Consider the following 25,788-nt stretch of genomic DNA (forward strand, 5'->3'; position numbering starts at 1 on the left):
TCAGGAATGCAGCCAGCAGTGTCCTGAGGATGGACATAGCAGCAAGGACATGGGGCTGGAAAAGGAAACCATTCTTTTCTCTCAGGTCTCAGGGCCTGTGATAGCAAGGGCTGCTGCAAAAGTCTTTGAAATGCCTTCAAGGCCTTTTTAACATTGTATTGGCTATTAGCACTGAACTCCATTTTATGCACATTTCTGAAGACTTTTTGAACTTTCCCACTGATAATCAGCTTTTCTTTTTGACCACTTGGCCAGGCTGCAAATTTGCCAAACTTTTAAGCTCTCCTTCTCATTTAAATATAAGTTTCACCTTGAGGTCATTTCTTTGGTCACATATAGGACCACAGGCTGTTCGACACAGACAGGACACCTCTTAAGCTTTGCTGCCTAAAATTTCATTCCACCAAATACACTCTAAATTATCACCCTGATGTTCAAAATTTCACAGGTCTCCACGTTAGGGGCATAGTGCAGCAACGTTCTTTGCTAAGGAAAAAACAAAAGTGACCTTTGTTCCTGTTCTCAGCAAGCTCCTCATTTTCATGTGAGACCTTCTAAGCCTGGTGATCACTGTCCATCCTTCTGTCACCTTTTTAATTACAACTATTTAACAAGTCTCTACACTGAACCAAACTTTTCCTCATCTTCCTGTCTTCTTCCAAGACCTCCAAACTCTCCAATCTCTGGCCATTACACACTTCTCAACCTGCTTCTACATTTTCAGCTATGTTTGTCACAGCCTGGCAATGTGGTAAAAGAAGAAAAGTCCATTTCAGGAGAAAAATTAATGCAGGCTTCACATATTTGCCTGAAAAGAAGGTGAGTGCTGATTGCCAAGACAATAGGGAAAAGGCCTTGAAGGCATTTCATAGCTCCACTTTATAGCATTAATTTTCTGTATAATCAGAAAGAAAAGAGGTTAAACTGGCTGATGTTCTGCAAGCTTTAAATAAATCATAGAGGCTTCTGCTTCTGGGAGGATTCAGGAAGCCTCCCAATCATACCAGAAGACCAAGCAGCAATGGGATGTTTTATATGGGAGACATAGAAACAAAACAGAGAGAGGAAAAAGGTGCCACACATTGTATAACCCTGTTATACAACCAGATTTCCTGAGAACTCACTATCACAAGGTCAGTATCAAGATGTTGCTGAACCATTGGTGAAAGTTCTGCCCCCTACCACCCACACCCCTCACTGTTTCCAGGCAGAAGCCTAAGGCAGAGGCAGAGCCACTAGGAAAACCTCTACTAGGGCAGATCAGAAAAAATAGATGGGCTTGGAGGCCCCATGCAGGAGGTTACCATCCTCAGACCCCAGATTCATAGACCCACCAACAGCTTGCACTCTCAGTATGGAAAAGCTACAGGCACTGAACACCAGCCCAGCCTATGAGGGCAGCCATTGGGGTTACACCCTGCAAAGCCACAGGTGCACTGCCCTGGTAGAGGTTTTCCATGAGGCTCTGACACTGCAGCAGGCTACTCCCCCTTCCTACTGCCCACCACCCTCTCACAACCCTACTGCCAGCCTACTCCTCCCCATCTTACCCATTTGTTTTCCCTTCCACCCCTACCAACCTCCCATTTGTGATTAAATCACCTCCCACCAGGTCCCACCTACAACAGTCAGGAATGCAATTCCCCATGAGTTTTTGTAGAGAAACACAGCCAAACCTTATTATCCTGACCCTGACACCCCCACATCTCATGTCCTTCTCACACAGAAAAATACAAACACGCCTTTTCAAAAGTTTCAAAAAGTCTTAACTCATTCCAGCAGTAACTCAAATGTAGTAAGTTCAAGTCTCATCCAAAACAAGACCAATCCCTTCTGCCTATGAATCTCTGAATGTAAAAGACAATTCTTTTCTTTCAAGTTAAAACGATGGCACAGGCAATGGGTAAGCTTTCTCAAACCAAAGGGAAGATTTTCCCAGAAAAATAACACAAATGGGACACAGGCCCAATCCGACTCCAAAACCCAGCAGGACAGCATTCATTTATCATGAGAACTCACTATCACACAGACTGCATTAAGGAGACTGTATTTAACCATTTGTGAAGGATCTGCCACCCATCCCCATGTTTCACCCTCACTCACACCATGAATCTCCATTCCTCCACATCCCCCTTCCAACCCCCATTCTCTACTATGATTAAATCACCTTCTACCAAGCCCCACATTTAACATTCCCAATTATAATTCCACATGAGTTTTGGTAGGGACACAGAGCCAAATCATATTATTCTCCCTTTGGCCCCCCAATCTCACAACCTTCTCTTACTGCAAAATACAATGATGCATTCTCTACAGTCCCCCAGTGTCTGAACTCATTCCAGCATTTACTCAAATGTCCATTTGTGAAGGATCCACCCCCCACACCTACCTTTCACCCCTAACCCCACCACAATGCCCCCAACCCTCCTCACCCCCTAATCCCCCCCACAATCCCCACCCCACCAACCATCCCACCTCCACTCTCCACCATGATTAAATCACCTTCCACCAGCCCCTACCTTTAACATTTCCCATTAAAATTCCACATGAGTTTTGGTAGAGACACAGAGCCAAAACATATTATTCTGTCCCTGGTCCCCCAAAGTTCATGTCTTTCTCACATTACAAAATGCAATGATGCCTTCCCTAGAGTCCCCCAAATCTTAACTCATCCCAGCATTTACTCAAATGTCCAAAGCCCAACGTCTCTTCTGGGACAAGGCTGCCATACCTTCTGCCCTGAGCCTCTGAAATACAAAGCAAGTTAACCACTTCCAAGGTACAATGATTGTACAGGCATTGGGTAAGCATTCCAAGCCAAAAAGAAGAAATTTGCCAGAAAGAAGCACAAAACACAGATGAGACTTAAAAACCCCCTGCAAGTCAAAAACCCAGCAGGCCAGTCATTCCATCATACAGCTCCAAATCATCTTTTTGGAATCTATGTCCACATCCAGAGCACAGGGTGGTGTGATGGCTGGAATCCCAAGACCTTGGGCAGCTCTGCACATGTGGCATTGCAAAATCTTCCCCCTACAGCTGACCTCATTGGCTAGGCTGGTGTTGAGTGCCTGTAGCTTTTCAACACTAAGGGTGCAAGCAGCTGGTGGGTCTATGAAACTGAGATCTGGAAAATGGTGCCTCCCTGTATGGGGACTCCAACCCTATACTTTCCTTGTGTACTGCCCGAGTAGAGGTTTACCATGAGGCTCTGCCTCTTGGAAAAGCTTCTGGCTAGACACTCAGGCTTTCTGATATATCCTCTGGAGTCCAGACAAAGGCTCTGAAACTTCTAGTCCTGTGCTTTATGTACCTGCTGGCTTAACACTATGTAGAAGCCACCAAGGCTTGGAGCTTGCATCCTCTGAAGCAGTGATGCAAGCTGTACCTGTGCATCTTTCATCCATGGCTGGAGCTGGAAAAGGAGCTGCAGGGATGCAGGCAGCAGTGTCCTGAGGCTGCACACAGCAGTGGAGCCATGAGGCTGGGCCAGGAAACTATTCTTTTCTCCTAAACCCCAGGGCCAGTGACAGCAAGGGCTGCTACAAAGGTCTCTGAAATGCCTTCAAGGCCTTTTTCCCATTGTCTTGAATTATTAGCATTGGGCTCCTTTTTATGCAAACATCCGAAGGCTTCTTGATTTTCCCTCTGAAAATCAGCTTTTCTTTTTGACCACTTGTCCGGATTACAAATTTTCCAAATGTTAAAGCTCTGCTTCTCATTTAAATATAAGTTCCAACTTATGGTCATTTCTTTCATCACACATAGGAGCACAGGCTGTTCGATGTAGGTCAGACAACTCTTGAGCTTTGCTGCTTAGAAGTTCATTCCACCAGATACACCCTAAATCATCACCCTCGAGTTCAGTTTCACAGATCTCCCGGGAAGGGTCACTGTGTAGCCAATTACTTTGCTAAGTCAAAAAAAAAAAAAAAAACCTTGGCTCCTTTTCCCAGTAAGTTCCTCATTTTCATCTGAAACCTTACAAGGCTGATCTTCACTGTCCATCCTTCTGTCAGCCTTTTACTCACAACTATTTAACAAGTCTCTGCAATGGTCCAAACTTTCCCTCATCTTCCTGTCTTCTTTCAAGCTCTCCAAACTCTCTAACCTCTCGCCACTACCCAATTTGGAACCTGCTTCTACACTGTCAGCTATCTTTGTTGCAGCCTGGCAATGTGGTAAAAGAAGAAAAGTCCATTATCAGGGGGAAACATCAAGATGGCCTCCAATATTTGCATTGAAAAAAGCTCAGTGCTAATAGCCAAGAGAATGGGGGAAACTCCTAGAAGTCATTTCATAACTTCACTTCACAGCATTAATTTTCTGTATCTACATAAAGAAAAGAGGTCTAATTGACTCACAGTTCTTCAGGCTGTAAAGAAAGCATAGTGGTTTCTGCTTGTAGGAGGACTCAAGAAGCCTCCCAATTATACCAGAAGGCCAAGCGGCAATGAAATGTTTCATATGGCAGGAGTAGAAGCAAGACAGAGAGAGGAAACAGGTGTGATATCCTGTTATACAATTAGATCTCATGAGAGCTCACTATCAGGAGATCAGCATCAAGATGGTGCTTAACTGACGGTGAAGGATCCGCCCACCACCCCATATCCACCACCAACTGTTTCCAAGCAAAAGCCTGCGGCAGAGACAGATCCTCTTGGAAAACCTCTACTAGGGCAGTGCAGAAGGAAAATATGGGCTTGGAGCCCCCACGCCACCATCCTCCAGCCCCAAGAGTCATGGACCCACCAAGAGTTCACACCCCCAGTATGGAATACCAGCCCAGCCCATGAGTGCAGCTGCAGGTGCTAAACCCTGCAAAGCCACAGGTGCACTGCCTTAGTAGAGGTTTTCCATGAGCCTCTGCCTCTGTGGCAGGCTACTCCCCTCCTGCTACACACCACCCTACAGCCAGCCTACTCCTCCCCACCTTACCCGCCTGTTTTTACTTCCAACCCCACCCCTCTCCCATCCATGAATAAGTCACCTCCCACCAGGCCCCACCTGCAACATTCAGGATTACAATTACATGTGAGTTTAGGTAGGGACACGCAGCTAAATCATACTATTCTGACCCCGATCCCCCAAATATCATATCCTTCTCACAGAGTAAAATACAATCATGCCTTTTCAAAAGTTGCCGAAAGTCTTAAGTCATTTCAGCATTAACTCGAATGTAAAAAGTTCCACGTCTCATCTGAGAAAAGGCTACAGTCCCTTTTGCCTATATGTCCCTGAATTTAAAAGGGAGATCTTTTCTTTCAAGGTACAATGATGGTACAGGCATTGGGTAAGTTTTCCCAATCCAAAGGGTAGAGGTTTGCCAGGAAAATAACACAAATGGGATCACAGGGCCAATGCAAGTCCAAAACCCAGGAGGCCAGTATCCATTCAATCTCACGGCTCCAAAACCGTCACGAGAACTCACCATCATGAGGAAAGGATTAAGTAGATGGTGTTTAACTATTTGGGAGGGATCCTCCCCCACCCCCACTTTTCATCTCTCACCCCCACCATAATCCACCCATTCTCCCCAATCTCCACCTTCCAACACCCAGTGCCCTCCGTGATTAAATCACCTTCCACCTGGCCCCACTTTTAACATTTCTGATTACAATTCAACATGAGTTTCCATAGGGACACACAGCCGAATCTTATTCCTCTGTCTCTGCCTCCCCAAATCTCATGTCCTTCTCACTTTGCAAAATACAGTGATGCCTTACTTACCATTCCCCAAGCCACTATGCTTTTTTTTTTTACAGCCTGCAGAACCTTGAGCCAATTAAACCCCTTTTTGTTATGATCATACAGAAAATTAGTACAGTGAAGTGAAGCTATGAAACACCTTCAATGACTTTTCCCCATCGTCTTGGCTAAAACCCCCAACGTCTTAACTCATTCCAGCATTTACTTAAATGTCTGAAGCCCAAAGTCTCATCTGAGACAAAGATGCCATCCCTTCTGCTCCTGAGCCTCTGAAATACAAAGCAAGTTAACTACTTCCAAGGTATGATTGTCCAGACATTGAGTAAGAATTCCCACCCTAAAGGAAGATTTTTGCCAGAGAGAACAACGAAACACAAACGGGACTTACAGATCCCATGAAAATCCAAAACCCAGCAGGCCAGTTATTAAAACGTACAGCTCCAAAGTCATTCTTTTTTAATCCTTGTCCCACATCCAGGGCACAAGGGCATGAGGGCTGGGCTCCCAAGGCCTTGGGCAGGTCTGCACCTGTGGCTTTGCAGTTTTCAGTTCCCGCAGCTGCCCTCATGGGCTGTGCTGGTGTTGAGTGCCTGTAGTTTTCACCCACAAAGCTCTTGGTGGGTCTATGAATCTGGGGTCTGCATGATGGTGGCCTCCAGTGTGGGGGCTCCAACCCCATATTTTCCTTCTGCACTGCCCTAGTAGAGGTTTCCCAAGAGGCTCTGGTTTTTGGCAGCCTTCTGTCTGGACACACAAACATTTTCATACATCTTCCAAAATCTAAATGAAGGCTCCGAAGCCTCTGGGCTAGTGCTCTATGGACTCGCTGGCTTAACACTATGTGGAAGCCATGAAGCCTTATAGCTTGTACCCTCTGAAGCAGTGATGCAATCTGTACCTGTGCATCTTTCAGCCAAGGTCAGAGCAGGAGATGGGGCTGCCGGGATGCAGGCAGCAGTGTCCTGAGGCTGCACTCAGCAGCAGGGCCATGGGGCTGGCCCTGGAAACCATTCTTCTCTCCTAGGCCCCAGGGACTGTGACAGCAAGGGCTGCTGCAAACATCTCTGAAATGCCTCCAAGGCTTTTCCCCCCATTGTCTTGGCTATTAGCACTGGCCTCCATTTTATGCAAATTTCTGGAGCCTTCATGAATTTTCCCCCTGAAAATCAGCTTTTCTTTTTGACCACTTGGCCAGGCTGCAAATGTTCCAAACTTTTGAGCTCTGTTTGTCATTTTTAAATATAAGTTCCAACTTGAGGTCATTTCCTTGGTCACACATAACCTCGGTAACACAAGAGCACAGGCTGTTTGATGCAGACAGCATCCCCCTTGTGCTATGCTGCCTAGAAGTTCTTTCCACCAGATATGTACTAAATCGTCACCCTCAAGTTCAAAGTTTCACAGATCTCGAGGGCAAGGTCACCCTGCAGCCATGTTCTTTGCTACAGCAAAACAAAAGTAACCTTGGCTCCTGTTCCCAGTAATTTCCTCATTTTCATCTGAGACCTTGTAAGCCTGGCCTTCACTGTCCATCCTTCTGCCAGCCTTTTAATCACAACTATTTAACAAGTGCCTACGATGGTCCAAAATTTCTTCATCTTCCTGTCTTCTTTCAAGCTCTCCAAACTCTCCAACCTCTGGCTTTTACCCACTTCTGAACCTGCTTTACATTTTCAGCTATCTTTGTTGCTGCTTGGTAATGTAGAAGAAAAAGAAGTCCGTTTTCAGGGGGAAACTTCAAGAAGGCTTCAGATATTTGCATTAAAAAGAAGTCCAGTGCTAATAGTCAAGACGATGGGGAAATGTCATTGAAGATATTTCATAGCTCCACTTCGCAGTACTTTATTTTCTGTATGATCATAATGAAAAGGGGTTTAATTGGCCCATGGTTCTGCAGGCTGTAAAGAAAGCACAGTGGCTTCTGCTTCTGGAAGGACTCAGGAAGCCTCCCAATCATACCAGTAGGAAAACAGCAATGAAATGTTTCATACGGCAGGAGCAGGAGCAAGGCTGAGAGAGGAATGAGGTGCCACACCGTTATATAACAAGATCTCATGAGAACTCACTATCACTAGGTCAGCATCAAGAAGATAGTGCTTAACCATTGGTGAAGGATCCGCCCCCCAACACAGCTCCACCTCCTACTGTTCCAAACAGAAGCCTGCTGCAGAGGCAGAGGCTCTTGGGAATCCTGTACTATGGTAGTGCAGAAGGATAATAAGGGCTTTGAGTGACTATGCAGGAGGCCACCATCCTCTAAACCCCAGATTCATAGATCTACCAACAGTTCACACCCTCAGTATGGAAAAGCTACAGGCACTCAACACTAGTCCAGTCTATGAAAGAAGCCATGGGGTCTCAGACCTGCAAAGCCACAGGTGCACTTCCTTAGCAGGGATTTTCCATGAGGCTCTGCCTCTGCAGCAGGCTACTCCCCCTTCCTACTACCCACCACCCTCCCACCACCCTACAGACAGCCTACTCTTCCCCACCCTACCCACCCCTTTTTTCTTCCACCCCTACCCCTCCCATCCATGATTAAATAATCTCCCACCAGGTCCCACCTCCAACATTTGGGATTACAATTCCACATGAGTTTTTCCAGGGGCACACAGCCAAATCATATTATGCTGACCTTGACCCCCCAAATCTCATATCCTTCTCACAGAATAAAATACATTCATGCCTTTTCAAAAGTTTCCAAAAGCCTTAACTCATTCCTACATTAACTCACATGTAAAAAGTTCAAAGTCTTATCTGAGACAAGGCTACTGTCTCTTCTGCCTATGAGTCCCTGAAGTTAAAAAGGTGTTTGTTTCTTTCAAGGTACAATGATGGTACAGGTATTGGGTAAGCTTTCTCAATCCAAAGGGAAGAAATTTCCAAGAAAAATAACATAAATGGGACCACAGGCCCAATGGACATCCAAAATCCAGCAGGTCAGTGTTCATTCAATCTCACAGCTCCAAAATCATGAAGAGAACTCACTATCAGAAGGACAGCATTAAGGAGATGGTGTTTAACCATTTGTGAAGGATCCACTCCCACCTCTGCTTTTCACCCCCAACCCCACCACAATCCCCTCCAACCCTCCCCACCCCCAATCCCCTCCAACCCTCCTCGCCCCCCAATCACCCCCAACCCTCCCCACTCCCCAACTATCCAAACTCCACTCTTCACCATGATTAAATTACCTTCCACCAGCCCCCACCTTTAACATTTCCCATTAATATTCCGCATGAGCTTTGGTAGAGACAGAGAGCCAAAACATATTATTTTGTCCCTGGTCCCCCAAAGTTCATGTCTTTCTCACATTGCAAAATGCAATGATGGCTTCCCTAGAGTCTCTCAAATCTTAACACATTCCAGCATCTACTGAAAGGCCCAAAGCCCAGAGTCTTATCTGAGACAAGTGTACAGTCCCTTCTGCCCATGAGTCACTGAATTATAAAGAAACTTTACTACTTCCAAGGTACAAGGATCGTACAGGCAATGGGTAAGCATTCCCAGCCAACAGAAAAAAAAAATTGCTAGAAAGAAGCACAAAACACAGATGGGACTCATAGGATACATAAATGTCCAAAACCCAGCAGGCCAGTCACTCAATGCTACAGCTCCAAAATCATCATTTTTGAATCCTTGTCTCATATCCATGGCACAGGGCTGTGAGGGCTGAGCTCCCAGGGCCTTGGGCAGATCTACACCTGTGGCATTGCAGCGTTCAGCCTCCGCGGCTGTCTCTCATGGACAGGGCTGTTGTTGAGTGCCCGTAGCTTTTCCCCACTGAGGGTGCAAGCTGTTTGTGGGTCTATGAATCTGGGGTTTAGAGAATGATGCCTCCCTGTGTGGGGGCTTCAACCCTATAGGTCCCTTCTTTGCTCCCCTAGTAGAGGTTCCCCATGAGGCTCTGCCTCTTAGAAAAGCTTCTTCCTGAACATCCAGGATTTTCTATACATCTTCTGGAGTCTAGATGGGAGCTCCCAAGCCTCTAATCTCTTTCTCTGTGCACCTACTGGCTTAACACTATATGGAAACCATCAAGACTTTGAGCCACCTCTGAAGCAATGACCCAAGCTGTACCTGTACATCTTTCAGCCATGGCTGGTGCTGGAGCTGCACGGATGTAGGCAGCAGTGTCCTGAGGTTGAGTACAGAAGCAGGGCCATGAGACTGGCTTAGGAAACCATTCTTCTCTCCTAGGCCCCAGGGCCTGTGACAACAAGGGCTACTGCAGACATCTCTAAAATACCTTCAAGTCCGGTTTCCCATTGTCTTGGCTATTTGCAGTGGGTTCCTTTTTATGCAAATATCCTAAGCCTTCTTGAATTTTCCCCCTCAAAATTGGCTTTTCTTTTTGACCACTTGGCCAGGCTCCAAATTTTCCAAACTTTAGATCTCCACTTGAAGTTCCAACTTGAAGTCATTTCTTAGGTCACCCATAAGAACACAGGCTGTTCAATGCAGACAGGACACCTCTTGTGCTATGCTGCCTAGAGGTTCATTTCACCACATACATCCTAAATCATCACCCCCAAGTTCATAGTTTCACAGACCTCCAGGGCAGGGTCCCCGTGCAGCCAACTTCTTTGCTAAGGCCAATCAAATGTAATCTTGGCTCCTGTTCATAGGAAATTCCTCATTTTCATCTGAGACCTTTTAAGTCTGGACTTCATTGTTTACCCTTTTGTCAGCCTTCTGATCACAAGTATTTAACAATTCTCTATAGTCGTCCAATATTTTCCTCATCTTGCTGTCTTCCAAGCTTTCCCAACTCTTCTGACCTCTGTCTTTTACACACTTTTGAACCTGGTTCTACATTGTCAGCTATCTTTATCACAGCCTGGCAATGTGGTAAAACAGAAAAGTCCATTTTCAGGGGGAAAATTCACGAAGGATTCAGATATTTGAATGAAAAGGAGCTGAGTGCTGGTTGCCAAGACAAAGGGGAAAGGGCCTTGAAGGCATTTAATGGCTCCACTTCATAGCACTAATTTTCTGTATGATCATAAAAAAAAGAGGTTTAATTGGCTCATGATTCAGCAGGCTGTAAAGGAAGCATAGTGGCTTCTGCTTCTGGGAGGATCAGATCAGGAAGCCTCCCAATCATATCAGAAGGCCAAGGGGCAATGAGATATTTCAAATGGCAGGAGTAGAAGCAAGACTGAGAGAGGAAAGAGGAGCCACCCCCTGTTTTATAACCAGATCTCATGAGAACACACTGTCACGAGGACAGCATCAAGAAGATGTTGCCTAACCATTGGTGAAGGATCTGACTCCCACCCCCACCTCCCACTGTTTCCAGGCAGAAGCCTGCTGCAGACGAAGAGTTCTTGGGAAACCTCTACTAGGGCAGTGCAGAAAGAAAATATGGACTTGGAGCCCCCATGCAGGGGGCAACCACCCTCCAGATCCCAGATTCATAAACCCACCAACAGCTTGCACCCTCCGTGTGGAAAAGCTACAGGCACTCAACACTAGTCCAGTCTATGAAAGAAACCATGGGGGCTCAGACCTGCAAAGCCACAGGTGCACTTCCTTAGTAGGAATTTTCCATGAGGCTCTGCCTCTGCAGCAGGCTACTCCCCCTTCCTACTATCCACCACCCTCCCACCACCGTACAGCCAGTCTACTCCCTCCCACCCTACCCACCCCCTTTTCCCTTCCACATCCACCCGTACCCATCCATGATTAAATCACTCCCTCCCACTCCCTCTCATACTCTAATCCCTCCAAGCCCTTCCAATCTTTGTTTGCTACCCACTATTGAGCTTGCTTCTACTTTTTCAGATATCTGTATAGCAGGTTGGCTATGTAGCAATAACAAAAATCCCATTTAAGGGGAAACATTCAAGAAGATTTCAGAAATTTGCATATAAAGAAGCCCTGTGCTAACAGCCAAGACAAAGAGAAAAAGGCCTTGAAGACATTTCACAGCTCCTCTCTGCAGTTCTAATTTTCTGTATTATTGTAAATAAAAGAGGTGTAATTGACTCATGATTCTGCAAGCTGTGAAGGAAGCATTGTGTCTTCTGTTTCTGGGAGGAATCAAGAAGACTCCTCATTATATCAGAAAGCCAAGGGACAATGAGATGTCTCCTAAAGCAGGAGTAGGAGGAAGACAGAGTGAGGGAAGAGGTTCCACAGCCTGTTAAACAACCAGATCTCATGAGAACTCACTATCAGGAGGATAGCATCAAGGTGATGGTCCTTTATCATTCGTGAAGTATCTACATGCACCATTTTATGACTAAATCTTTTTCCACCTAGGCCCCGCCTCTAACATTACAAAATATAATTCCACATGAGTTTTGGTAGGGACATAGAGAAAAACCATATGATTCTGCCCCTGACCCCATGAATCTCATGTCCTTCTCACATTGCAAAATACAATCATGCCTTGGCAGCAGTCTCCCAAAGTCTTAACTCATTTCAGGATTAACTCAAAGTTACAAAGTCCAAAGTCTCATCTGGGTCAAGGCTGCAGTCTATTTTGCCTATGAGTCTCTGAAATAAAAAGCAAGTTCACTGCTTCTAGGGTTCAATGATGGTACAGGCATTGTGTAAGCTTTCCATATCCAAAAGAAAGACATTTTCCAGAAAGCTTCTTATTTCTCTCTGAGACCTCCTCAGTCTGGCCTTCACTGTCCATGTTTCTGTCAGGATTTTTGTCACAGCCATTGAGCCAGACTCTAAGATTGTCCAAAAGTTTTCTCATCTATCGGTCTTCTTTTGAGCCTTCCAAACTCTTCCAATCTCCTTCCATTACCTGGTTCCAAAGTTGCTTCCACATTTCCAGGTATCTTTATACCAATATTCCAAGTCCCCATTTGCCATTTTCTGTATGATTTATTTTGAAAGAGAGGTGTAATTGGCTCATGGTTCTAAGCACAGTGCTTCTGCTTCTAGGAGGCCTCAGAAATCTTTCAATAATCATGGAAGGCAAAGAAAGAATCAGTTGTCTCACATGGCAAGGGGAAAACACGGAGAGTAGGGAGGGGACATAGAGTTTTCAGTGACCAGATCTCATGAGAAGTCACTCATTATTGTGAGAATGGTACAAGGGGATGGTGCTGAACCACTCATGAGAAATTTGCCTTCATAATTCAATCATCTTATACCAGGATCCACCTTCCACATTAGGAAATATAATTCAACATGAGATTCGGTAGAGACACATATTCAAATTGCATCATCAATATTTGAATATAAAGACATCCACAGCAGGCTTTATCCAGCCAACTTCTTTGAGACTCTTTATAGGGTTTGAGGTCTAGAGCATATACACTAAAATATTCATACTTCAAAAAGCAATAAAGTGGTATTATCATTTTTCCAAAAGTTACAGCAGTAGTTTAGGCATTCATAGCATGATTTAATTCACATTTGCTACTGTTTCTATTCTATCACCATATTAACTGTTTCCTATACAATTTTGTATTCAGCTGGATTTCAGTTGAGCACAAAACCATCCTTGTACTAGCTCTTTGCTAGTGTTATTATTCTGCTGTAGAAAGTATCCTTGAACTGGAAACAGTCCACGATTGAGTATCGAGTCATTCAACACTATCAATTCCTGGGTGACTTTTTGAAAAAGTAGCATCTCTTGTTGCAAGAAATGCTGCATCTGTGAGTCCATGTCTCTCACTGGAATTGGATGGAAGTGGTAAATTTCAGCCAAAGCGGCCAAAGAAATCCTATTCCTGTGATTCTGACATCATCAGCCTCTGCATCTCTGTCTTCCCTTCTGCCACATGTTGCCTGCTCTCTGTGACTTTGGTAAGAGCTTCCTTGTGTATGTGGATGATGTCCAAGATGTTGGTCTGGTGTCCCTGAGACAGCACTAACAGGTCCATGGCTGGGTCCAGATCCTGCCTGGACTGATTGGCAAAGAGCTCACTGACAGTGTGGAAGACGCTCTTTCTTAAAGCCTGTCACCACTCATTGGCTGTGAAGTTGAGCTGAGTGCCCTGTTGTCCATCTTCTTGGTGAAGCACTTGAAGCCATCAATCTTGCTCTCCCACTCCTAAAGGTTGAGTGTCACCCTGAGGGAGGGCTCAGGGCCAGGAAGAATCTGGCACTCACCATCTCATCCTTCTCAGCCTTCCTCTTGCACTGTCTCCAGGCTGTCTCTTCAGTGCTGGTGGGGCACATCAGGAAATGACAAAAAATGTGGCACTGTGCCTGCACCCAGAAGCTGGCTGTGTGGTTCATCTACCAGATTGGGCCCTTTCTGCAATGGAACATAGGTCCACTTCACCATAGATTCCTTCCACACTGTCAGTGAGCTCTTTGCCAATCAGCCCAGGCAGGACCTGCACCCAGTTGTGGACCTGTTAGTGCTGTCTCAGGGACACCAGGCCAAAATTCTGGACATCATCCACATATCCAAGGAAGCTCTTACCAGAGTCCTCCTCAAGATGGCCTGTGGTCTGCCTCTTGGCACCTGAGAAGCCCACAGTGCTGTAGAAGCCCCAATGCATGGACTGGAGCTCCAAAGGTGGCATACACCCCGCTCCTGAGCCTTCTGCTCGTTTCCTCTATGTGACTCCATTTGCAGCACATTTGTTGCACTGAGGCCTATGCATCCCAGGCAAAGCCAAGCTGGCTCAAAGAGCAATGAGCCACCTCTGCAAGGGTGTGCCAGGAGCCAATGGACCAGCCACCAAGATCACTCCCTGCCAGTCAGGGTAAATCAGTTATTCTGCCCTGGAGGTAGAGCCCCAGTGCCATCTGCTTTTCCTCAGGTCTCCACTCCATCAGCTGTCAGGTGGTGGTCACTCAGGCTGTGGGAACCTGGCCATCCCTGTTTCCTTGAGTGGGTGAGGTTGGTGACTGCTCCACCTGCTCCTGGCACACCCTTGCAGAGGTGGCTGGTTGCTCTTTGAGCAATCTTGTCCTTGCCTGGCATGCACAGGCCCCAGGTACTGAGAAGTTGCTCCAAGTAAGCTTGTCTTGGCCCAAATTCTAAGTCTGGCCAAGGCCACAGAAGGCCGAGTCCCCTGGGTGGTAATCCTGGCTGCTGCAGGGGGGCACATGGTGCCCCTCCCCTCCCAGGGCTCAGGATGAGGCCCGACTGGGATAGGATGCTTTAGGTATGGGACTTGTGCCCCAGGAGGGGGCCTCTGTCACACAGGTTGGGTGAGAAGATGTATGGCATGCTGCTGGCTACCAGGGCTGTTGGGATGCATGTTCACCCTTCCCTTCAGGGACCTCAAAGTGACCAGCTTCCCCTTGAAGAATGACTCTCCAAGGCCCAGGAGCCATCTGGGGCTGCAGAGCATCTGGCTGCTTGCTGCCCTGGCTTCTTCCATGTTGTGCTGGTCACTACCCACCAAGGGGGGTCAGATGCAGGCACGATGCAGGATGGTTGTCTCTGGACCTGTGTCTTGGTTATCATGGAGCTGGACTAGGCCTGGTGACAGGGCCCTGATGGGGTTGTCCTGGGTGGTCACGGGGGTGATGAGAAAAGATGCAGAATGCAATTGCTGTGAGGATGAATGAGATGACTGTCAGCACAGAACAGGCACCCGGTGAGTGTTCAGGGATTACCCTCAGTAGCTGCCCAGAGGCCAAAACCGCACACCTGATAGTGACTGTCCCCAAGCCAGGAGGAAGAGAGGAGAGCAGGTCCCACTCACCTGAGTCTGATCAGTGAGCTTTGTTGAGATGTGCCTGTCATCTAGAAAATGGTCCTTCACGCAGAGCTACTCACAGACACTGCTGTGTGTCTCTAACTTCTCCACAACACAGAGGCCATGGGGACTCAGGAAGAGTGACACTGTGGGGTGACACAACCCACCACAACGGGAGCCTGCTTGGGTCAACAGGGCCCAGCGTCAGGGTCCTCTATCCCCTGAACTGACATGTGGGTATGCAATGTGTTTGTGTATGCATGTGTGCCTGTGTGCGTGCGCGCATGTATGTGTGTGTTTGTCTTGCTTCTCTGGACAGGCCTAGCTTCTCCACTCATGGGTGCCCCCAGGTCCTCATCACTGTCACCTTAGAGCATTAGAGCCTCTATAGGTGCTCCCCAATCTCTGCCCTCCCCACCCATGGTGGTCCTGGGGATGCAGACAGAGGAGGGGCACTGCATATTGCTGAGAGGGCTGGCACCCTCTCTAGGTGGAACACAGGTCATTTGTAAAGTTGTAGGCCTGCCAAGCAATACTGGATTCAACACATTTTCTCACCTTCTCTTACCAGCCACCCTCCAGGGTTCCCTGACTCACCTTCCCTGCAGATGGAGGCAAGGAGGCTCCACAGTCAAACCCCCTGCCTGAGGTCACATAGTGGCTAGCAGGTCACGTACTGACTAACCGCCCCGACCAGGTTCCCAGTGATGAGTGATGAGGCCCCTAATGACCACTCCTCCATTGACCAGGTCCCACTGATCAAGTCCCCACTGACCATGTCTTCCTAACCAGGCCCGCACTTAATAGGCCTCATGGGCCAGACCCCACTGACCAATTTTCCACTGAGCTGGTCCCCACTGACAAAACCGGGTTCCCACTGACAAGACCACAATTTACCAGGTTGCTGCTCACCCGACCCCCCCACTGAACAATTCTCCATGGATGAGTCCCCAGCTGACTGAGCCCCCTCTGACCAGGCCCTCACTGACCAGGCTCCAAGCCACTAAGGCCCCACACCGACCAAGACCCTGGTATACTGTATATGCTCCACCAACCAGTTTTTCGCTGTTTATGTTCCAACTGATCAGGCCCCACTAATAAGGCCACCACTGACTAGGTCCCCCCACTGACCAGGCTTCCAATGACTAGGTCACCAGGTCCCCACTGATGAGGCCTTTACTGAGGAGGCCACCACTAACCAGGCCCCTGCTGATCAGGTCCCAAATGACTAGGTCCTGGTGACCAGGTCATCTCTGACCATGGTCCATAGACCAGGCCTATGAGCAATGGGACTCAAAGTCTCATTACAATGTCCCCTTCAGCTCATAGACCCTCCCTCCCTGCGTGTGTGCCCAGAGGTTAGGCCCTGGGGGGTTTTTTGAGACATGGTCTTTCCTCCAAGACACAGGGAAAGACAGTTGGCCTCAGGCTCCAGCTCACCCCAAAGGCCCTCTGGCCCCATCTCAAAGGAGACAGTGAGGTGGCCTGACACTGCCTGGACATGCCATCTACCCTATTCCTGAGTGTCAGAGTGTGAGGAAGGGAGGGACATTTGGCAAATGAGACACCCTGTGCTGTTGGGTCTCCCAGGGCCCTTCCCATACAGCCCCGATCTAAAGACACAACACAGAGGCTACAGGAAGACTAATCCAGAACCTCTGAGTCTAAGCCAGGGACCACCTGAGGACTCTCCCCAGACAGCCAGAAGGCCCTTTGCTAGTTTCTTGGTACCTCAGTGGATGTGGCAGCGGTTCTTCTGTTGGGGACCAGTGAGTACATGCTGGGGAGGGCTCACCTGTGCTTCCTCATTGGCTCCACTTCTGCTTCTAAAAAAAATTACTCATTCCAGAGCTGGGGCAGAGAAAATACAAGATGAGCTTAGAAAATCTTCTGCCAGAAAGTAAAAAAGTGCTGACAGAGTAATGGAGACAAATCAAAGAGACATAAAGTCAGATTGGAATGTCTACTACTGGCCTAATCTTGGGGAATTGGAGCATCAGAATCATGAGCTTTCCTTCCCCCTTATTTATTGGTTTTATTTCTCCATGTAGAACAAAGAAGAGAATAAGAAAATAATCATCTGGCAACCATCAAAGTAATAATTGTTCAAACACAAGTCATCCATGAAATGCTAAATCTAGTGGGTTCTGAGGAGTAACCAGATATTTACAGAGCCTCAAAGTATCTCCATACAAAATACGGTTGAACTACAAAAAGAAAATCATAACATTAGCATGGACAAACCTGGCAGGTACTCCTTAAGTCTCCTAAGTAATAAAAACTGTAAAATGCAAATAAGCCTTTGATGACCTTTACTAACCTTTACTAAAGTATCGATGATGTGGTTCTTTAAACAGCTGACATTTGGGCAATTTGAGTATGTCAAACTCAATAATACTGGTTTTCATTTGCAAGATCCACTTAAAACTTAAGGAGGCTAAAAAACATCATTTAAAATACCCTATAAATTATCATCATACATATGATACAAAAATATCCTACTTCAGTAAATGTTGTAATGTTATATATTTTTTGAGAAACAATTAAAATGTGTAAATAGCCCAGTAATAAAGTTTTATAATCCTTTAAATCATACAATTTTTCCTTAAGACTTTATGGTTAAATATTCTCTTTGTTAGATATGGCTTACCAGTGGATTCTAGAGAAGAAAGTAGATGGGAGCAAGTGTCCAACACAGCAACAGCTGGAAAGAAAAATAAAGAATTATGTTCGTTACCTAAAACACTTCAGTTAACTAAGTGTGCGTTTAAAAACTAAAGAGTTGAGAACTTTATCAGAGTTAATAAGAATGAAAAATATGTACGTACATTTACAATACAAAATTACTATTTAATAAATTACACATGGCATTAATTCTAATTGTGTTTAAATATCACAGCTTTTTCATTCTTCATTCATGTAATCAACAGCCACATGCTAAGGTACTAGAACCAGCACTGGAATTACAAGATGAAGATGGCATGGTCCACCTCTCAACAATCATATGCTATAAACTAAAAAAACAGACAGGCAGGCAATGTCCATATAGAGTCATAGATACTATGATGGGTATACAGCAGGGCACTACTGGAACACACAGAAGTGACATCTACCCACTTTTATGTCAATATCATGGGCTTTCTGGTGGAGGAGATAACATAGATTGATACCTGAAGGACAAGGAAAAGCTTCCCAGATAGAGGGAAGAGGCGAAGGCAAAGAGCCTGAGGTGAGGAAGAGCCCTGCAGAGTTCCACTCCATCCAGTTTGGTGCTAAAGCAAAGGGCAGAATGCAGTAACTGGTGAGAGACAAGGCTGAGTAACTTGATGAGAATTACTTTGACATGGGTGTTTTTATTTCATGGTGAAAAATTGGAACTTTTCCTGAGAACAAGTGTAAGCCACTGACACAGTAAATGACAGGAGATTTAAAAGACCACCTGTCAAGTGACTGCTTATGAAGGGTTATTGCTCAGCTAAGTATTTCTGAATGAGTCTTAGGTCTGTTGGCCTTCAATCTCTACCAAAACCTTTGTTTTTTGATGATGCCTTTGTTTTCTGAGAATCGTTTCAGTGTGCTGGCTGACAGTTCCATGAAGATGGCAAAACTTAAGAAAGTGTAGAGCCAGTGAAAAAGAGATGCCCAGACTTCTTAGGAATTGTTTAAGCTATGGAACATGATGAATTTATGGTGCATAAGTACAGTCTTCTCTGTGAAAGTTTTTGTTTTCACATCTTTCATTTGAAGTGTGTAAGAAAATAATACTTGATGTAGTATCTACTAACCCAAGAATGAAAAGGAATGCCATTTGCTATTTACACTTTATTTCTAAAATAAACCTGAATTTAATTAATAAATTTTGGCAATGTACTTCTCTTTGTTTCTCTAATTATTTGTTCTACACAGTCTGCCTCCATCTACAATAAGTAAAAATAATATTAATGTTTAAGTTAAACAAAAACATTATCATGAAAATAAGGTATCACTTACAAAATGTGGCCTTTAGTATTTTTAGTGACTAGACATAACTTGAAATTTGCTTAAATAGAAAAATAATCACATTAATAAAGTAAAATTTCTACTTATTTTAAGTTTAGATAACAGAGGATGTATATGTATAATGCTGTTTAGAGTAATCTGACAAAAATGCAGTTAATATTGATCTATTGCATATACATGGTTTTAGAAAGGAAGTGTTTTATTAGAACAAAGGTTAAACAGTGGCCAGGCATGGTGGCTAATACCTGTAATCCCAGCACTTGGGGAGGCCAAAGCAGGCAGATCACAAGGTCAGGAGATTGTGACGATCCTGGCCAACATGGGGAAACCCCATCTCTACTAAAAATACAAAAATTAGCTGGGCGTGGTGATGCGCACCTGTAGTCCCAGCTACTTGGGATACTAAGGCAGGAGAATTGCTTGAAGCCAGGAGGTGGAGGTTACAGTGAGCCAAGACTGCACCACTGCACTCCAGCCTGGTGACAGAGTGAGACCTTGTCTCAATATACGAAAATCAATAAATGTAATCCAGCATATAAACAGAGCCAAAGACAAAAACCACATGATTATCTCAATAGATGCAGAAAAAGCCTTTGACAAAATTCAACAACCCTTCATGCTAAAAACTCTCAATAAATTAGGTATTGATGGGATGTATTTCAAAATAATAAGAGCTATCTATGACAAACCCACAGCCAATATCATACTGAATGGGCAAAAACTGGAAGCATTCCCTTTGAAAACTGGCACAAGACAGGGATGCCCTCTCTCACCACTCCTATTCAACACAGCATTGCAAGTTCTGGCCAGGGCAATTAGGCAGGAGAAGGAAATAAAGGGTATTCAATTAGGAAAAGAGGAAGTCAAATTGTCCCTGTTTGCAGACGACACGATTGTATATCTAGAAAACCCCATTGTCTCAGCCCAAAATCTCGTTAAGCTGATAAGCAACTTCAGCAAAGTGTCAGGATACAAAATCAATGTACAAAAATCACAAGCATTCTTATACACCAACAACAGACAAACAGAGAGCCAAATCATGAGTGAACTCCCATTCACAATTGCTTCAAAGAGAATAAAATACCTAGGAATCCAACTTACAAGGGATGTGAAGGACCTCTTCAAGGACAACTACAAACCACTGCTCAAGGAAATAAAAGAGGATACAAACAAATGGAAGAACATTCCATGCTCATGGGTAGGAAGAATCAATATCATGAAAATGGCCATACTGCCCAAGGTAATTTACAGATTCAATGCCATCCCCATCAAGCTACCAATGCCTTTCTTCACAGAATTGGAAAAAACGACTTTAAAGTTCATATGGAACCAAAAAAGAGCCCGTATCGCCAAGTCAATCCTAAGCCAAAAGAACAAAGCTGGAGGTGTCACACTACCTGACTTCAAACTATACTACAAGGCTACAGTAACCAAAACAGCACGGTACTGGTACCAAAACAGAGATATAGATCAATGGAACAGAACAGAGCCCTCAGAAATAAAGCCACATATCTACAACCATCTGATCTTTGACAAACCTGAGAAAAACAAGCAATGGGGAAAGGATTCCCTATTTAATAAACGGTGCTGGGAAAACTGGCTAGCCATATGTAGAAAGCTGAAATTGGATCCCTTCCTTACACCTTATACAAAAATCAATTCAAGATGGATTAAAGACTTAAACGTTAGACCTAAAACCATAAAAACCCTAGAAGCAACCCTAGGCATTACCATTCAGGACATAGACATGGGCAAGGACTTCATGTCTAAAACACCAAAAGCAATGGCAACAAAAGACAAAATTGACAAATGGGATCTAATTAAACTAAAGAGCTTCTGCACAGCAAAAGAAACTACCATCAGAGTGAACAGGCAACCTACAAAATGGGAGAAAATTTTCACAACCTACTCATCTGACAAAGGGCTAATATCCAGAATCTACAATGAACTCAAACAAATTTACAAGAAACAAACAAACAAACCCATCAAAAAGTGGGGGAAGGACATGAACAGACACTTCTCAAAAGAAGACATTTATGCAGCCAAAAAACACATGAAAAAATGCTCATCATCACTGGCCATCAGAGAAATGCAAATCGAAACCACAATGAGATACCATCTCACACCAGTTAGAATGGCGATCATTAAAAAGTCAGGAAACAACAGGTGCTGGAGAGGATGTGGAGAAATAGGAACACTTTTACACTGTTGATGGGACTGTAAACTAGTTCAACCATTGTGGAAGTCAGTGTGGCGATTCCTCAGGGATCTAGAACTGGAAATACCATTTGACCCAGCCATCCCATTACTGGGTATATACCCAAAGGACTATAAATCATGCTGCTATAAAGACACATGCACATGTATGTTTATTGTGGCATTATTCACAATAGCAAAGACTTGGAACCAACCCAAATGTCCAACAATGATAGACTGGATTAAGAAAATGTGGCACATATACACCATGGACTACTATACAGCCATAAAAAATGATGAGTTCATGTCCTTTGTAGGGACATGGATGAAACTGGAAATCATCATTCTCAGTAAACTATCACAAGAACAAAAAACCAAACACCACATTTTCTCAATCATAGGTGGGAATCGAACAATGAGAACTCATGGACAAAGGAAGGGGAACATCACACTCTGGGGACTGTTGTGGGGTGGGGGGAGGGGGGAGGGATGGCATTAGGAGATACACCTGATGCTAGATGACGAGTTAGTGGGTGCAGTGCACCAGCAAGTCACATATATACATATGTAACTAACATGCACATTGTGCACATGTACCCTAAAACTTAAAGTATAATAATAAAAAAAGATTAAGTAATTAAAGCCATCTTTTGCAGTGAATGGATTGCTTTGAAATTCTTAGAAAACTCTGCCCTTTATAAAAGTTTAATGCACTTTTTACTTCAATAAATTTTATCTTAAAAAGAAATTTCTATTCTCTACTTATAGTAAACTTTTCTTTTTTTTCTAGTTTGTATTCTGAATTAAGGTGGTACCTCTGTAGGTTTCTTTCAAAGGCATATTTACGGATGCCGAGGTTTTCAGTACAATTGAACTCATCACACAGGTAGTGAGCATAGGACCCAATAAGTAGTTTTTCAACCCTGGCCCACTCTGTCCCTCCCCATTCTTATTTCCCAGTGTCTATTATTCCCATGTTTATGACAATGCGCACCCAATGTGTAGCTCCCACATGAGTGAAAACATGAGATATTTGGTTTCTGTTTCTGCGTTGGTTTGCTTAGAAGAGTGGATTCCAGCTGTATCCATGTTGCTGCAAATGACGTGATTTTGTTCTTTTTATGGCTGCATAGTATTCCATGGTATATATGGAATTTTCCAATCTACCTTGGATTTTCAATCTACCTTGGATGCACCTGGATTGACTCCACATCTTTGCTATTGTGAATAGTGCTGCAATGAACATACATGTGTATGCATATTTTTATTACAATGATTTATTGTCCTTTTGTTATACCCCTAGTATAATAATGGGGTTGCTGCATCCAACAGTCATTCTTAGTTCTTAATTTCCAAGCTGCTCTCTATAGTAGCTGAATTAATTTACATTGCCACAAACAGTATGTGTTCCCTTTTCTCCACAGCCTCCCCAAAATCTTGTTTAAATTTTTTATTTATTATTTTTTTTAACAAAAGTCATTTGGACTGGTGTGAAATGGTATCTCACTGATGTTTTGTTTGGCATTTTTCTGATGATTAGCAATGGTAAGCATTTGTTTATGTTTGTTGGCCACTACATGTGTTATTTTGAGAAGTGTCTGTTCATGTCCTTTGCCCATTTTTAATGGTGTTATTTATTTTTTGCTTGTTGATTTGTTTAGGTCTCTTATGGATTCTGGATAATAGGATAATAGGCGTTTGCTATATCCATAGTTTGTGAATATTTTCTTCCATTCTTTAGGCTGTCCGTTTAATCCCGTGATAATTTCTCATGCTGTGCAGAAGCTATTTAGCTAAATTAGATCACACTTGTCAATTTTTGTTATTCTTGCAATTGCTTTTGAGGACTTAGCCATAAATTAATTGACAAATATGATGTCCAGAAGAGTACTTCCTAGGTTTTCTTCCAGGATTTTTATAGTCAGAAGATGTACTCTTATGTAAGAAAAGCACAAATATTTTTATTTTTTTGAGATGGAGTCTCCATCACCCAGGCTATAGTGCAGTGGTATGTTCTTGGCTTACTGCAACTTCTGTCTCCTGGGTTCAAGTGATTCTCCTGCCTCAGCCCCCTGAGTATCTGAGATTACACATGCCTGCCAACACGCCTTGCTAATTTTTGTATTTTTACTAGAGACAGGTTTCATCATGTTGGCCAGGCTGGTCTCAAACTCCTGACCTCAGGTGATTCATCTGCCTCGGCCTCCCCAAATTTTGGGATTACAAGTGTGAGCCAACGTGCCTGGGCAAGCACAAAGCTTTTAAAATAAAAATGGAAATGAACATTTTAGTGTTTTGTTTAATTCATAAAATGCAATTATTTTGGATTCTACTAAATAATAAACATCCATATGTGGCAAAGTGTTTTGATGCCAATCATTCAGTTGTGATTATGGGTGGGAAGAGTTGAGATGGTGCAAATAAACTTTTTTTAAAATTTTTTATTTTCAAGATGGAGTCTTGCCCTGTCACCCAGGCTGGAGTGCAGTGGTGCAATCTTAGCTCCTGCAACCTCCGTCTCCCAGGTTCAAGCAATTCTCCGCCTCAGCCTTCCTAGTAGCTGGGATTACAGGTGCCCACCATCACACCAGACTAATTTTTTTTTTTTTTTGTACTTTTAGTAGAGATGGAGTTTCACCATCTTGGCCAGGCTGGTCTTGAACTCCTGACCTCGTGATACACCTGCCTCAGCCTCCCAAAGTGCTGGGATTACAGGCATGAGTCACAGCACCTGGCCGGTGCAAAGAAACTTTAAAAGTGACATGGGCCGGGTGCGGTGGCTCATGCCTGTAATACCAACACTTTGAGAGGCTGAGGCAGGCAGATCACAAGGTCAGGAGTTCAAGAAGAGCCTGGCCAATATGGAGAAACCCTGTCTCTACTAAAAATACAAACATTAGCTGGGTGTAATGGTGGGTGCTTGTAGTCTCAGCTACTCAGGTGGCTGAGGCAGGAGAATCACTTGAACCCATGAGGTGGAGGTTGCAGTGAGTGGAGATGGCACCAAGACACTCCAGCCTGGGCGACAGAGTGAGACACTGCATCAAAAAAAAGAAAAAAAAAATGTGGTATGAACCACAGCTAAACTACAATCAATTAGAGAGTAAGCCAAAGCATCTCAAAGTATATCATCAGTTATCAGGCAATAACATGCAATTTCTAAAACCTAACCTATATGCAGCTTTTAAAGACATTTTAAACGTGTCAGTTTAGTCACATTTATTGAATAAAGTTAGCAAATGGATATCTCTTGAAAATGAGAGCTCCAGAGAATTAAAAAATGTAAAGTTCCCATTTCCTTTCTGTGTTAACACAGCTAATTATGATCTTTACTTAACATGCAAAAGTCAACAGAACAACTCAGTATTTCACCAAATTAAAAACAAGAATTACACTAGAGAAATGAAACCCTAAAGAAAAACGGTCATATAACTAACCTCAGTCAAGTAGTTCTGGCAGTTATTTGAAGTCTGAGGGTTTGAAGTAGGAATTCTTACTGGCATTTGGGGAATATATTTTCTGTTGAGTCCTATACTAGTAAGATTTTCAACACAAGGTGACTCTCAGCCTCACCTTGTAGGAAGAGTGCTGAGAAAATATTTCACCTGCTCTTTCTCCATAAGGAGCTTGTTGCTGATCATTGTTATTTTCTTATTCGATCTGTAAAGATAACAAAGACAAATGCTTAGTATTTCATTTTTCCTTAAATGATTCTTAATGACTTGCAGTTTTTAAAAACTTGCTCTGAGAGTAAACCAAATTACCCACTAAACCGTGTTTTCACACTGAAGATGTGTAAGAGCATACCTGTTGTAAGGAATTATAATTTTAAAATCGTTCTAAAGAAGCAACTTTGTTTCTAAGGTGATTTATACTGAACAAGCAGTTCAAACAAAGTAGACAGGGAAGAGAAATGGCTATCAGTCATGTATGGCTCAACAGGCAAAACTTGCTGCCTTCTAAAATGGCTCTACTTGTAAGATTCTGAAGATTCCATTAGAAATACTTGTATTTAAAGGGTAATAATGTGGGAAAATGAATATGTTGATTTGCTTGATTATAGGAACCACTTCAATAGAAATAATTATATCAAAACATCATGTTGTACTCCTTAATGTAGGTTAAGAAAACTAAAATGAACAAAAAAAAATCTAGGAATACTTGTGTTTAGTAAACCAGTTTTAGATTTCACCCTTGTACATTTCACCCATTATCTAGGACCAATTAAAAATTTGGCACTGAGGAATAATTC

At 43.9% G+C, this 25,788-nt stretch overlaps 1 long non-coding RNA gene across 1 annotated transcript in view; it reads right to left on the reverse strand.

The window, feature by feature from the left end:
- Nucleotides 1–25,788, reverse strand: part of LOC129393043 (uncharacterized) — a 69,581-nt gene that overhangs the window by 34,470 nt on the left and 9,323 nt on the right. Inside the window, exons 2-5 of the long non-coding RNA XR_008622317.1 lie at nucleotides 24,974–25,196; nucleotides 18,512–18,613; nucleotides 17,992–18,045; nucleotides 17,137–17,192 (exon numbers count right to left, since the gene is read on the reverse strand). This is a non-coding gene — a long non-coding RNA (uncharacterized LOC129393043). The remainder of the gene's footprint in view (nucleotides 1–17,136; nucleotides 17,193–17,991; nucleotides 18,046–18,511; nucleotides 18,614–24,973; nucleotides 25,197–25,788) is intronic.

This window comes from Pan paniscus, chromosome 21 (assembly GCF_029289425.2).
Source record: "Pan paniscus chromosome 21, NHGRI_mPanPan1-v2.0_pri, whole genome shotgun sequence".
NCBI classification, from domain to species: domain Eukaryota; kingdom Metazoa; phylum Chordata; class Mammalia; order Primates; family Hominidae; genus Pan; species Pan paniscus.